This window comes from Monopterus albus, unplaced genomic scaffold (assembly GCF_001952655.1).
Source record: "Monopterus albus unplaced genomic scaffold, M_albus_1.0 scaffold118.1, whole genome shotgun sequence".
NCBI classification, from domain to species: Eukaryota; Metazoa; Chordata; class Actinopteri; order Synbranchiformes; family Synbranchidae; genus Monopterus; species Monopterus albus.
This window is the reverse complement of record NW_018127998.1, coordinates 43,812-59,202: the sequence shown is the minus strand read 5'-3', so window position 1 is coordinate 59,202 and position 15,391 is coordinate 43,812. Positions and strand designations below refer to the sequence as shown.

At 40.6% G+C, this 15,391-nt stretch overlaps 1 protein-coding gene across 3 annotated transcripts in view; it reads left to right on the top strand.

Annotated features, from left to right (window-relative positions):
- LOC109966767 (synaptotagmin-2-like) overlaps window positions 1–15,391 on the top strand; it is a 58,912-nt gene that overhangs the window by 23,635 nt on the left and 19,886 nt on the right. For 2 of the 3 annotated variants that reach the window (XM_020611891.1, XM_020611889.1), the window contains exon 3: window positions 6,447–6,514. The gene's annotated coding sequence lies outside the window, so the exon portion shown is untranslated. Of the gene's footprint in view, window positions 1–6,446; window positions 6,515–10,811; window positions 10,997–15,391 lie in introns of those variants that run through there. The other variant, XM_020611890.1, reaches the window with a different exon arrangement.

Sequence of the window (15,391 nt, the reverse complement as noted above, 5' to 3'; positions counted from 1 at the left end):
TCCTTTAATCCCAGTAACATGTTCAAGTCTCTGCAGTAAGGTGCTGTGATCAATGGTGTCAAAAGCAGCACTGAGATCTAAGAGGACAAGTATGGAGACAAGTCCCTTGTCCGAGGCTAGGAGAAGATCATTGGTGACTTTCACCAATGCGGTTTCTGTACTATGATGGACTCTAAATCCTGACTGAATGGCATAATGGGCCCTTTTCACAATGATGTCAGATAACCTTCAGATTCTGGTGCTAGGGGGTATCACTGCTTGCAGTTCAGTGCTGCACTGGGGCAAAAGTATTCAAGTACAAAGCTATACTCTAATGTTTCCCCTGAGATTGTTTAAAAAAAGGCAATGTCAACACGCATTAGAATAATATTTACACATTAATGACATTGTAAAACACATTTGTTCACAGTACAGCTTTATTTTTTGTTATTGCTGCAGATCATTCGTAAACAGACCTTTCTGATTGCTAGAAAGTGGCAGTGAGACTGATTGGAGGACACCAACATTATACAGCATTTTTTATGTGGTGTGAGCAGATCATCACCAGAGGTCTCTGCCACACTTGATTTGCGTTTGACTAATGGCGCAGTGGTTTCCAAGATTTGGGCCTGCCTGCCTCATAATGGGGCTCACTGCTGATGTGAAGATGAATGATCCCCATGAGCAGCCACTCTGTTTACCACTTGCAGCTTATCTGTCATTTGTCCTACAGTCCCTTTGACCACATTGCAAGAAGCTACAAAGAACACCCACCCTTTTCTGATAGGTTTATCAATTCTATAGTGTCATAACAAGTCTGCAGTCTTCCTTCTCAGCCATTTTAGACCTCCAGCTTATGTAATGCAATCATTACACAAAGATGTGTAAAACAAAGATGAATTGTTGGGTTGGCTTTGAACAGAATTGTGGAACTCACTAATTAGTATGAAGGCATATTGTTCCTCCAGCTATAGACAGACCTCAGTAGGTAGTATAGTTTGTTGTGTTGAGAGGCGCTGTCTCAAAGACATAGCTGCTAGCAGAGTACATAACTAAAACCTATTTGACATTTCTAAGAGGATCTTGGTGCCCTGGGGAATGTGTGTGTTTTTCTATTGCTACACTGCTCTCAGGAAGCATCTAATTCAGAGACTTTGGGGCTTGTGAATGTTTCTTCCCTTTTCCATATGTCTTTTTGCACACTGTCCTCCTTCATAATGGTGAACTAATGATTTCAATTAAGATAATAAACTCAAATAACACATTGCACAGTCAGAGCTGGCAGCACATCTTTTAGATTTATGCAGTGTTAATGCTCAAAAGCAGAAAGTAAACTGATACATTTCATTATTTCCTTGATAATATATTACATCCTCTTTCTGTCTAGTGTTGTTTGTAGTGTTATGTTTTATTCAGTGGGTAGGCAAAGAAAGAACAAATAATCAGGAAGTGTGCTGTTTTGTCCCTGCTGTTGACCATTTCTCTGGGACTGGATGATAAATTGCCTTATTTCTATACATAAACAAAGGACTTGCCTCCCAGTGAAGCAGGTGGCCGGAGGAAAGTAGCTGCTCCACATCAGGTTTTATGGACAGTGCTTTGTGACAAATAGCACTGCCTTCAAACAAGTAAAGTATGTTCATTGTTTTCCAGAAAGACTTTCTTGTTTGTGTTTTTGCTGTGTCATGCAGCTGATGAAACAATTACTTTTTAACTGCTACCAGACAGACCACTGAAATTGATTGAATGCAGACATTTGAAATTTAATTGAGATAGATCTTAAACCCAGCACAGATGTTTTTAACCTGTGCCTCTAAACCAGTCATTGTGCTAATCACCAGGGCTACTGTAGATTTTTGCAAAAGTTGTAATAACATGAGTATGTTTTCTGAAGATCACGGTTTTGTTAAAACTTTTACTGGAAGCAGTCAGATTAGTTTTATTGTACTTCATATCAGGAAGAAACAAAGTACCACCAGTGAATGTGGCTGTTTCTGCTGAATGTAAAAGACTCCCACAGTCAGCAGTGTGTCATATGCACAGGCATCCATCACGCTTCAGCTCTCACACTTCTATTCAGACTAAGATGTGTTAAGATGTGCTCACGGATGAAAACTTTCAACATAAAAATCAGCCATATTTTATCAGTTAGCTCCTCACCTTGAGTAACAGGGTCCTACATTAACACGGTATTTTCTGCCAAACATATTTCACTTTTCTCACTATGCATTTCTTGTGTGTATCTATGTGCATTGCTCAGTGTTTCAAGTGGGTGAGGTGAGGTTATTTATCCTTGATTATGTACTATTATACAGAAATACTAAAGATATGAAGCTTTAGAGGCTTTATAGTAAAAACATGCACTATGCCCAGCTCTGTTTCCATTTATGACTTTTGGGTGATTGTGAGGTTTTCATCAGTTCTAACCTTAATGTTTACCTCTTTAGTCTTTATTGTCTTTCACAGTGCTACACAAACCCACCTGAGCACTAACTCATTTAACATAATCTAGCTTTATAAAACTCCATGTAGGCTTCATGGCATTTCGTGATGTTGACATCACTCACCCTGCCTCTCAGAAACCTTTTACCCAGCTCAAATTAAACTGGTATTTGTGGGTCTGCATGTGCATATTTGCCCATCTGTGTGTACTTGTGTTTATGTGAAAATGTGTGTCTTGTTTGTCATCTGAAGGCCAGTTCTTTCATATGTTCGTCTGCCTTCTGGTTCTTTGTTAAACCCCTGCATTGCAGCACTGCCAGTGGGATTTCAGCAGGCACGGCACTTTTTTCCTCTAAACCTCCATCGTCACAACAGAGAGATTAAATTTGGGCCAGATTCCTCCTGTGTGCAAAGCTCTTCACTCACACATGCACATTTCCCAGTGTTCATGCGCTACGCTCCAGAGAGCTCAAGGCAGCTAAGAGTCCCCACAAGTCTCTTGTATGCTCCCTTTCCCCCATATGAATCCCCCCTCCTTCCCTGTCTGAGTAGGTGCAACAGTCACAGAGAGCCATGTGTCTTAGGGACAGACACAGACAGAGAGAAAGGAAAACATAGGTTGCCCAGGGGCTTTGCAATTCCAGTGCTGTATGAGAAGCTGCACAGTAATCTTATTAAAGAACTGGAAGGGCTGTAGTTTGGTGCTGAGTGACTCCAGTTGTTTGGACTACATGGTTCTCATCATCAAACTGATCTATTGGGCAATAAGAGGCAACATAAATGAGAGTGTTCTTTTCTTTTGGACAGCAGTTGCTTTTTCAGCAATATGGAATATTAGAAGAAATCTTTATTTCATGTCTCTTACCATAGAGTTGTTTAATCAATGGGACAAGCTCACAGCCATGGACAGGCTCAATAAAACCGACAGCCTTCACAGGCAGCCAGCACAATGCTTCAGGAGTAATTTTCACTTAAAAATGCAGAAAAAAGGCTCAACAGCTTGAGCTGTTGACAAATGAAAAAGAGCAGTCTGTCATGGTAATCTTGATAATAATGGTGTGATGATACTTTAGCAATGGAATCAGGAGATAACACTCGAGGAAATGTCACAGAACAGTCATTATTGGTGCATACAATATGTGATGGCTAGTTCATGTATAACTTTACTAGAATGCAGCCTGAAAAGCTTTTTCGTAACATTATATATTGATGACTATATGAACAGCAATTAATATGAGGTATAATTAAAAAAAAACCCTAAAAATAACTTGACTCCCTACACTGACTAACCAAAGGCAAAAACCCCAACATTTAAATTATACAGTCATACTTTCCTATCAAGAGAATGGTCCCTTCAAAATTCCTGTCTGATGTGTTACATCTTAAATGTATGTCCGATCTTTAAGGGCTTGCATTAGTTAGTTAGCTTATGATTTTCAAGATTTTATTTCTTTTTTGAGTGATACTTCACCTTATATTTGTCCTCATGGGATAACCATGTATTTCCGCTTTGAGGTTATGGTAAAATATTTTACATTAAGGTTTGAGATTCGCATCCGGTCTGAGTGAGTGTTTTTGTTTTTAGATTTTGAATTCAGTCATTGTCATTTGACATTACTATTTGAAACCAAGAAGAAATGCCACATGCATTCTTGGAGTGCTCTCCTCTTTGCCATTGTGGCCCTTCAGCTCGCTGCAAAAGACTCTTTGAAGGTTTCAGAGTGTTTGTATGAGAACTGCAGGTATTTTAGTGCCAGGAAATTATTATTCTTCTTGTCTAGAAATGCCTTTGAATTCAGTGGTCCCCTGCACAAGGTATATGAAACAGCTTTTTTCAGTATTTTAACAATGTTTGTTTTCATCATAGGCTTTATGGCACCAACAGCTTCAAATGATGATCTCCACTTGCTTTAAAGACTATTCCAAGGGGGAAATGAACTGTTTGAGTATGTTTAGAAAAGTAAAAATGAAGTACAATACACGTAATTCACAGATGATGTTCTGGTGACGACAGACTTAAACAGTTTGAGCTATTTTCCTTCACTGAAGTGCACAAATTGAAGTTGGTTATCTCTCCCTGTGGATGTCTTTCATGATACAATTACTATAAAGCAATTAAGTCCAGTGACTCATGAAATTGATTGTTTTGCCAAAATAGGAGAAAGAAATTGGGTCACAAACGGAACATCCTCAAAGGCCTGCAGAAGAACACAGGTGGAAAGGTTTTCAATTCTTTGGTCAGCAAACTGTGATTTGCAAGCATACTGAAGGGCACACGGGATCATATTATAGTGCTACTGTAAGAAAGCCCCTTAGATCTACCTGTGTCACAGTACCTTAAAAATAGTTCAACATATGGGGAAATAGGCTTATTTACTTTCTTGTTGCAAGTTAGATGAGACGAGTCCGATGTCTGTGCTTTAAATATGAAGCTACAAACCTTTAGTTTAGCTTAGCGCAAAGACTAGAAGACACAGTTAGTCTAGCTCTGTCCAGAGGTAAAAATATCAGTCTTTCATCACCTCTGAGGGTCAGGTTATGCTAGTAAGGAACTAGTTTGTTTGACTTTTTTATCCAACCAAATTTTCAGGTGTTTTCAGATTGGCCACACTCGAGGACATCATAGAGACAGAGGGACAAAGAAACAGACAAGGATAAATATGCAAATTCCAGACATTTAGGAAAACATTTATTGTGTTGCACTTGGTTGTACACACAAGAAGTGACAGAAATAGTTGTGTAGTAATTGAAAAAAGAGAGCAAGAGGTGTTTTTTTTTTTTTTGATGCATTACACTTTTTCACCAGTTTACACATTATATTTGTACTGGTTGCCCAGCAAATTCATGGTAATGAAAAAGAATAGTTTGAATTAAACAAATGAGGTGTAACGTAGGTAGAACATGTTAATTACTGAGCTTTAGAGGTGCTGGGGCCTGGATTTGTTTAGCTTCTGAAACAGCCAGTCTTTGTGCTAAGGTAAGCTTGCTGACTGTCGCTTCATATTTAGTGTACAGACATAATAGTCGGATTAATTTTCCTGGCAAGGCAAGAAATAAGAACATTTCCAAAATGTTCAACTATTCCTTTAACATCTGAGTATATAATTTTTTACAATAGATGATACAACAGCTAGGAATGTCTGGGTTTCCTTATAAATAAATGAACACTTAAAATATTGATAGAGTAAATGGTTGATGGGGGTAACTCTGGAACACTGTGGACATATTAGAGAAGAAAGATCTCAAATGAGAGACCAAGTCTAGAATATTTTAGAAGTTTATGTTGTGAACACTGTGTGGACCCATGGTTTAGAAAGCTGTCTTACAGTACATACAGAGGTCCATACTGCATGTCAGTTCTCAGCCATTTTTCAAAGAGACCGTGATTAGGGTGCTGCTACACTAATGACGATGAGTTAATTCACTAACTGATGAGCCGTTATGTGTAACAGATTCATTTGTCCTGCGCTTTTGTGTATCAGAACAGTTGGCTTCAAGCATATCAGCATGTGTTTGTGACAGGGAGACAGATTTCAATCAGAATCAGCATCAGCTTTATTGGCCAGGCTTTAGTGGACTTTGGTACTGTGGCTCTCAGTGTGTATGTACAATGTTGTTCCATAAGCCAACATGTCGACAAGTAAATAAGATAAGGCTGAGAGAACAAAGAAAGAAAAAGACAAAGGAAATTGCATTATATATACACAGTTTAGATGATATCAATATTCTTCTCCTGGCTCAAAATGATTTTTACTGTAACAAGGATAAGTGTTTGCGATGTATTGCCCTGGTTTATGAAACAAACATTTAACTGCTTTCAAGTCAGAGAAACACTGTGTGTTTACATAGAGGACTGAACTTTAGCAAAAGTTAGAAATCAGCTTCAAATTTGTCAAATTGCTCTCGGGGATTTCAGTTAAATCAGAAATAAAGATAGAATCCCAGAACTCCAAGCAATACAAATAAATCTTTGGCTGCAAGACAGAACTTTGCCCCTCTGACTTCAAATTATCTTTCTCTTTCAGGGTTTCTGAGTGACAACATTCTCACTGTGATTACCTCCAGCCACTTTTCAAGATTCAAGATTTTGGCTGTAAGTATCCCTCCAGCTAAGATAGATAGAGCTGAGCAGGCGCTGTGAACTCAAAGGCTTGGAGATGGGGTGGGAGGTGGGGTGTGTGTGTGTGTGTGTGTGTGGGGGGGGATTCTCAACTTCATCAGTGTGATCCAGTGTAATTGCTTTGACCACTGTCTTTGTCAAATCACTGCACGTTGTCATATGCCTCCCTCATTTGCAGATCCACTCAAAGAAATATCATCCACCCCTTGACATTTCAGACACCCAGTGCCCTTACTGTCCACTGAAGGCATGGCCCAGAAAGCAGATTGTCTGTGGCTGGATGTTTTTGATGAGCACTGGGGTGAAGTACTAATTGAACTGGAGGGAAAAATCTGTGTGGGGTAGTTAAATGCTGTCTGTAGAATTCAGTTATTTAAATTTCACACCAAATTATTTCAGAAAAAATATTTATACACTATCCATTCCAAAAAATGAAATCAGTACTACAGTATAGGGAAATAGATGTGAGCCTTGAGTAATCACATGTTTTGGACTCCACTAGGTGTCAGCATGAAACAACATGTGCTGGGTTTCCCCCTCTCTTCCATCTGTTCTTAGCAAAGCTTTGCATGTGCCAGGGAGGAGGGAGCCCTCAGCACTGTGCAGCGAGCAGGGAAGGCATGGTAAGGATGAAGGTGCAGCCCACTGTGAACAAGCACGATTTACTGTTGTACTGGCTCTTTGTGCGCCATTCTCCAGCATATTGTGCACACTCCAGCATTCAGCTGATTAATCCAAGTCATTTCTATGAGCGCCATTGTCTCAGGGGTTACAGAGCAAAGCTAATAAAACCAGCGGACAACAGCCGTGTCTGGAAGGGCAGTTTCTGGCCACTGCTTTTATACTGGCTCTGTTTGCCATTATTCGACCCTCATTACCTTGTGTCAGCCTCATCATTATTAGCATTGATCAGCTTAGCATCTGCTGAATGAGAATCCATGGTGCACGATTGGGTGCAGCTCTGCTGGAGGTTGTAGCTTTTGACTGCAGACTGCAGAGTCTGGTGAAGTTTTTGTGACTTTAATATACAGTAAGGAGTGACCCTTTATGTACAAGGATGTGATCCATTGTTAATATACAGTAGCTGCTTTAAATATTGTGTCATCACAATATATAGAACAATGTGCTTAAGATGGCATTTTCACCTGCACTATCCTTTCAGTGTGCAGTTGCAGCACCACGATTTGTAGCATTTTTTTGAACAGACGTTCTGAGACATACTATGGAAAACCTGCCACTAACAGAGAGGTTTTCCTCTCAGTCTGCCAGATTTAAAATGGGTCAACACAGTGAAACACAAAGCATTCATTGTTGGATTTCCTGACATTTGCAGCACCACATCCCAGCACAGACTGAGTAACAGATCTAATTCCTGACTGCCATCCACAGCACTGTACAAGGCAGCAGCCACTGCAAAGATCTGGAGATCGGGGAAGCATTAACAGTGCTCCACCGCTTCACGTTTAAGGCTATCGCAGACATAAGTCTTGAGACTTCATTTGATAAAAAGAAACACCAGATGCTGTCATATGATTGTGCATGTGTGCTATATCTTTTTTATTCAAATTTAGCTTTTTTTTTTTTCTTTCTCTCTTTTGGCTATGTCACCTGCAAAGGAAAGAAGAAACACAATCTTTTTGTCATCTTGTCTACTGTCTTATTTCACTCTTATCCTGTTGAAATTCTGTTGAATATTGTTTCTGCCTCAGAACTACAGTCACCTTTTTAAATACAGCTACGCAACTTTATTTATTGCACAAGAAAACCCACTGAGTTACATGTGATATTGTAGAAAAGCTGGGTGGGGCACTGCATTTTAATGGCTTCCCATAATCACTGACTAAAAGGTTTTAATACATGTCTGTGAGCTCCAGTGAGTTTTTTTCTTCCTTCTCCCTCAGTGAAAATATGCTGATGATTACTAGCTTGTCAGTGTATTTGGTGTCTGCTGTCGCAGCAAGAGTCAGCAGTATAAAACCATGATGAGAGCATTCATACTTGTCATCAGTTGCTATAAAACACTACCCTTCTGTGTTTTATGTTTCATGGGACAGGTGCCAGTGTTGCTCACCATCACTTTACCAGGAACACTATGAGTCTTGGTTGGATCAATATCCTGTTTCCTCTCTGACACGGAATAAGACCAGCCTGGGCCTTAGGGCAGTTGGCCATGAGATATCTCTTATGGTGTGGAAAAGTATGCACAAAGGAATACAAGCTGTCATAGATTCAATAGCAAGGCCTAAATGTCCCACCACACATTGTAGATGATGAAGGAATAGAAACAACTGAGCTTTATTTAGTCCAAAGTGCAGCTGAGGGCTGCCATTCTACTTTCACCCTACACAAAACAATATGGAGGCGGAGAGCTGCGAGAAGAGCTGAAACAGCCACTTTCTGGTTTTGTTTTTGCCTCTGTGACTACAAAATTTCTGCTGTCAGCGAATCCTATGAAAAGGTTAATAATGAATTTAACTTGTTAACATGCATTGTCTGTGTAACCAAATCTTGACTTACCTTATACCTCTGCACTGTAGACATCAGCGAGCTACACTGTTGCATTGACTGTCATGTTTCTTCCTTACTTATAACACTGCCACTCCTACTTTTTTAAAGATTAGTAATATATATAAACCAGCTTGCTGCTGTAAATACTCACTAACAACAAATGTGCCCACTGTATCAATCCACGATTGAAAGTAGTGCCCAACAATTGCACTACTTGCTCCTGTTTGAGTAACATTTGTTAAAAGCTACAATGCCCAGTTTTATGGAAAATCACTGAGCCTTCTTTAGAACTAAAACTATACATTTGTGACCATGTTTTAAAGATGCTCATTAGGAGTAAACAGACTTGAGGCTGGGAGCCACAGAAATGGTAGGGAAGTGAGAAAATATAGAGAGACCGACTAACACAATGTTGGTATTTTCATGGGATTCACTGGCAAGAATAACACCAGACAACCTTTTTGTCAGTGTGTATGCTTTAGCTGCCTATATGTTAGGTGGAGATATTAAGAGTATAACAGGATGCACAGAAGTGTACTTGTGCCATTTTTTTTATTTGTGAGTCAGCTTTGTCACCTTTCCATTTACAAGATTGTTTCTATTTCCAAACCACCAGCCATGTTCAGCATGGCTGTCAGTAGAAAGCAGGTATTGCCACTCACAGGGAATGAATTGCATTCCTCTCTCTACAGTATGTTTTGAAATTACAAAAGTAATTTATCTCTCTCTCTCTGCTGCCCTCCCATTTTTAGAGTTTGACACCTTATTGATTTCTGGTTCCACTGCTTATTGCCGGCCAATAAGGAGGCTGATTCACTCAGGGGACAATGATAATCCTTGGTGAGACAAAGTAATACCCAAAGGGCTCCAAACTGTCTGGTTCAGTGTTGGTGTTAAGTGAAAGAGTGCATCATGCCATTAAATTGGCAGATTTATGTAGTAATATGCCATCTATAAAGGGACAAGGCACTATGAGCTAAGGGTATTTATATCCCTACTCAAAACCCTTTTTATTAACCTTTAGGAGCTTATATAAAGCTGTATGAAAAAGAGTAAATGCAGTATATATGCCATATACAATAGACATATACAACCTACACATATTTGTGCCCTTGTCATAGGATTAAAATCTTCCTATGACTCTGAGAGTGGTGCAAATCCAAAGACACAATTCAGATAAATAGATATAGATGGCAGGAGAGAAAGAGTCTCAGCAGCAAGCTACTGATGCAGTAAGCGCATAGTGAATGACATGCTTCTTCTTGATTTGTCCTATTATCTAAAGGTCTCATCAACAGCATGTCATTTTTTTCTTTGTACTTATTTACATCTACTCTTTTTTCCATGCAGATGCAGCCCAGTAAGCTCAGGAACATATCCGAGCCCAGTAAAGTTCCAAAGCAACGGTGGTGTTCGAATAAGGGTGTGGGGGCTGCACGGACAATAGAGCATATGTCTCTACTGTCCAAGCAGCTAATGCTTTTGGATTGCCCTTACGTGTTGGACTGGGGCACAGACTGCTGCATACAGCACCTTGTGAGCAGCATCACAAATCAGCCGGCCAAGCAGTGAGCGCTGGAGTGGAGAGAGAGATGAAAGATGGAGAGACAGCAAGGGGTAGCAGGAGGGGAAAGGAGGGGAGGGGGATCCTTTCAGTGAAATGGATAGAGAGAGAGGAGAGAGGCAGAGGAGGAGGGGATTGACAGAAACAGAGGTGGGGGTAGTCACAGAGAGTATGAGTGAGTGAGTGTGTGTGTGTGTGTGTGAGAGAGAGAGTGAAAGAACAAGTAGTGCTGCAGTGGAAACAGTACGAAGAGGACTGCAGTTTCTGGTGTTGATGGGAGAGCAGTCAAGGGACACTATTTAGGCACTGTAACCCTAAGTGCCTCTGTGGTGAATGGGTTAGCCTGTTGTGGAGAACAGGATTACGGAATTACGATAGTGTTGGTAAGTGGGAGTGTTCAGCTCTCTTCTTAGCATTGCTTGTTTACTTCCTTTAAGGAATTTGAAATACAGATAAGGCGTGTGCTTGTTGCTGTAGTTAACGAGGCAGCACCTGACTTTCCTTTTTGTTGGTTTTACCATGATGTCCTGTAGGTGCTGTGTGCATGTTACTTCTTACTGCCTGTGGTCCAAACTTTACTCAAGCCTCATGAAAGGAAATGCTGAACATCCTCTGGGTTCTGATCTGCCCCAGGATCTAGCCATGGACCTTGTCTTCACGCAGTCTGTTAGGATATCACATCAGGGACATCGCCGCATGGATTTCTGGAAGAGGGGTGTAGCTCTGTATCTAAATTATTCTCATTGATCATGCCTCATTTAGCTTGCCTGGTGGGTGTAGCACCTCTTTACTGGAGAGTTTCCAGGAGGCTGCCCTGCTGACAGATTCTCTGCCTACCCCTTTAGCTACACCAGCATTTCTCACAACCTCCCTGAACACTGAGAAACAACCAGGTGAAGCCAAAACCAGCACACCTCACTAAAATACCTCACATTTACTTTACTGTATCCACAATTTAACAGAACAGACACAAGCACTCGTTATCGTTTGAGATTGAGTGGCCAGACATAAGAAGAGGCCGACAGTGTTGCTCTGGAGTACAGAGAGTAGAGGGGTGGGGATTTTCATAAAGTGCTGCAGGATGCTTTTTTTTTCTGCTGTCTCTCACGGGATGTATAGCACAGGCAGCACTGAGGTGACAGTACCAAGGACAAAGCCTATCTTGGGCTGCTTGTACCTCCTACTGCCTGATGTTCAACCCCACAGTTCTGCATCAGGCCCATCATTAGCACAACAGAGGTTTCATTAAATCAAATTGGATTTAAATTGGATTTAAATTTATACCAGCAAACCAAAGTATTATTTTTGAGGTGTTATAGAATCCAAGGATTTTGTGAACCTTTCAAAACATAACAAACTATAATTTTCACATTATGCATAAAGACACTTTTATATTCTTCTGTCTTCACAAGGCTTTGTGTCCTGAAGTAACATCTTGAAATCTAAACCCGGTTTATTGTTTCCTCAGAGTCTCTGGTGGTGTAATTATCAGCGACAGTCGATGGCTTGGTCATGTGATGACTCAGGTTTCAGAAGAATAGTAAACAAACACAGCATGGAGGATGTTAGGAATAATATGATATGTTTATATACAGCTGGGTATACACCTGCATACATGTTTATGTATCCAATATCCAGAGTACAGGAGACTACTTGATGCTGAGCATCTTCTGAAGGTTCTTTCTAGTCAGGCTCTAAAACATTCAGGCAGGCTCATTAAGTTTGTACCTCAGGCTGCCGCTCCCACAGGCTTTCACACTGAGAAATGCTCTCAGAGTCTCTCATACATAACAAGAAAAATGAGAGGATGCTTTGAAGTTCACCAATCTGATTTCTTTTTTCTGTTAGCTCCCTCCAAGAAGGCAGCTGGTGCTCGAATGCTAGAACTGCTCACAGAGGAACAGAAAGAGAAGAGGCTTGTTCTACCTGTGCAGAATTTGTGCTGCGTGAGTGGGTGTGTCCTTTTGCACCCACATCACACTTGCTTTGCTATTTCCTGCTGCTTCATTGTGTTGAAATATTTCCTCTCTGCCTGTATTTTAAAGTATTCCAAAAGCAGAAGTTTGTTCAAGATGACAACACAAAACCCATATCAGAATGAGAATGATTCAGTGATTTTCATCCGACACATTAACATAAGTGCAATTGTGATTGCTCAGCTGTTGTCAGCATCCCTCACTCCAGGTGATATCCAGTGCTGGCCACAGCTCATGTTACAGTGTGTTGCTGGCAGACAATGGCAGAGAGTTCAGTGTTAAATGGTCAGGCGCTGTCACCAGTCACAGCATCCTGCTGCGCTGATGGGGCATTTTCACCACTCCAGTTTTTGTTATGAGATTTATAAGAGCAATTTTAGCTCTATGATCTTGGGGGTTTGTGATGGTCAGAACCGAGCCAACACAGGGCAGTGTGTCACTGTGTTACATCATTCTGGAGATGTTTTGTGGTGGCAATCTTTAGCATTTATGCTGAGATTTAGTTTATAGAAAGGTACACATATAATCAGTAAGTTAAAGGATTAGTTTACATTTTGGAAAATATGTTTTTGACAAAGAGAGCTAGATGAGAAGCTTGGCTAACTCTCACTGTGGTACAGGATGTATGAAGCCTCAACAAGCAGCCAGTTAGCTTAGTTTAGCATACGGACTGGAAACAGCTAGCCTGGCTCTGTCCAGTCAAAAGAAAATCTGTCTGCTAGCACCTTTAAAAATCACCAATAAAAACATAACCATTTTTTTTTATCCATACAGAAAGCCAGAGTGTAAAAACAACAATATACTGTATGTTGTGGCACTGAACCTGTCCAGGGTGTATCCCAGTGTCACCCAATGCCAGTTGGGATAGGCTCCAGCCCTGCACGACCCTATTCAGGAATAAGTTGTATAGATAATGGATGTCAATGGATGTTGTGCCAGTTGGCAGCCATGTGTAAGAACCTAAAATTGCCATTTTTACACTTTGGTTTATGAAAGGATCATACAAATGAGATGAGGCATGTTCAGTAGTAAGCTTTATAGATGCTGTATGGCAGATTTTGTTTTTTCTCAGTCAGAGCTAGCTGTTTCTCAGTTCCAGTAGCTAAGTAGGGCTATGACTGCTGAAAAATTCAACGGTCCAAGACCAAAACATACTGTATTTCATTTATCGTCATATGTGGCAGAAACAAGAAACAAATTATAATATATGAAAAACTGAAACCAGCAAATATTTCACATCTTTGCATTAAACTTGAATTTTTTTTTTTCAAGTGAATAAGTCGATTAACCAACTTGTTGTTGTGGCTCTAAAGTGAAGCTAACTGGCTTCTGGCTATAGCATAGTGTTTGAATATACATGAGATTAGTATCAATCTTCTCATCTAGCCTTGTAATCAGTAAGAATATTTCCCAAAATGTCAAGCCATTTATTTACTGGAGTTAAACTAAAAAATAGATTTCATACTTTGACTCTCTATGTATTTCCCCTTTTAAAACAAGAGTATTTGTGACCTCTCTGCAACACTGCAGAAGCCCCGTCCTTGTTCACATTTTTCTCCACACAGCTGTACATGCAGATTGGGACACTGTCTCTGTGACAGAATGATTAATCGACCTATCAGGGGACAGGGAAAGGGCTTGTGCTGAAGGGGAGAGGGAGGATGCATGGCACTTGGCTGTAAGTGGTCCCCGCAGTTCCACGATCAGCATTCAAACCCCGGCACCTCACAACCCCCTTTTCAAGGCTTCCTCATGATAATAGCTGAGTCACATTCAGCTCCAGGTGAAAATAAGCATTGTTCTGTCTACACGAGCAGGTTTGTCAGTGACCCTTTCCTAACCGCCCTTTGGGTCACCACACAAGGAGATAGAAGAGGGACACGTTTTTCTCTAATTTCTCTGCAGAGAGGTGACATGTAAGGAAGATTCTTGACATCCTTATCTCAGTCACTGCTTTCAGATCAGCAGTGACATCAGCAGGATCTTATGATGCACTTGCATTTTGTTAACACACTGTATAGGTGTTATTGCCATGTTGTTGTCCTTGATGATCACAGTCATTGTGGATGCTTGTATTTTTTTATGTTTGCAGTCAGAGCATTGGTGCCTCTGTGAATGTCCTGTCCTGGACAGTTGCGTGAGCAGTTGTGCTACCTCCATTGCAGATCAGTTACTAAGTGAATGTGTAAAGTTGGTGCAGCGTAAGGTTTATTGCCACAGTTCTGGCCTAAACAAACAAACAATACAAATTTTATCAGCTCGTCTTATCAAGAAACTTGAAGTACTGTTTGGTGGTTGTATACCTCAGCCAGTCAGTTCAATCTGCGGGAATTGGACAGGTGCAAGGTCACTGTGATCTTAACCTTTGACCACCAAAATGGAACCAGTTTACTCTTGAGTGCAAGCAGTCACCTGTGTCAGATTTGAAGAAACTCCCTCATGGCATTCTTTTTTAAAAATGGGACAAGATTTTGCTTAACACTGAAGTCATTGCCTTGTTAGTTGAGTTTGATGTTTTAATTGCTGTTAATTTAAAATGTGCCACCTGGCAGATGCTTGGCGCAGTCCTGTCAACGCATTATGGCAGGACACTTGGCTGCTACTGGTCAAGGGTTTCACAGTCTGGCTCTGGTACATGTTTTGCACATTTGCTGTGTTTTGGGGTTTGCCAGAGTTTTGTCAGTCTCTTGGCTCTTTATCATGAAATGACAAGAGAGGGAGTCTTTTGAAACTACACCTTTCAGAAATCTGTCTCTGCCACAGGCTTACTATACTGTGCTGTAAACCGCAACCAAAATAACC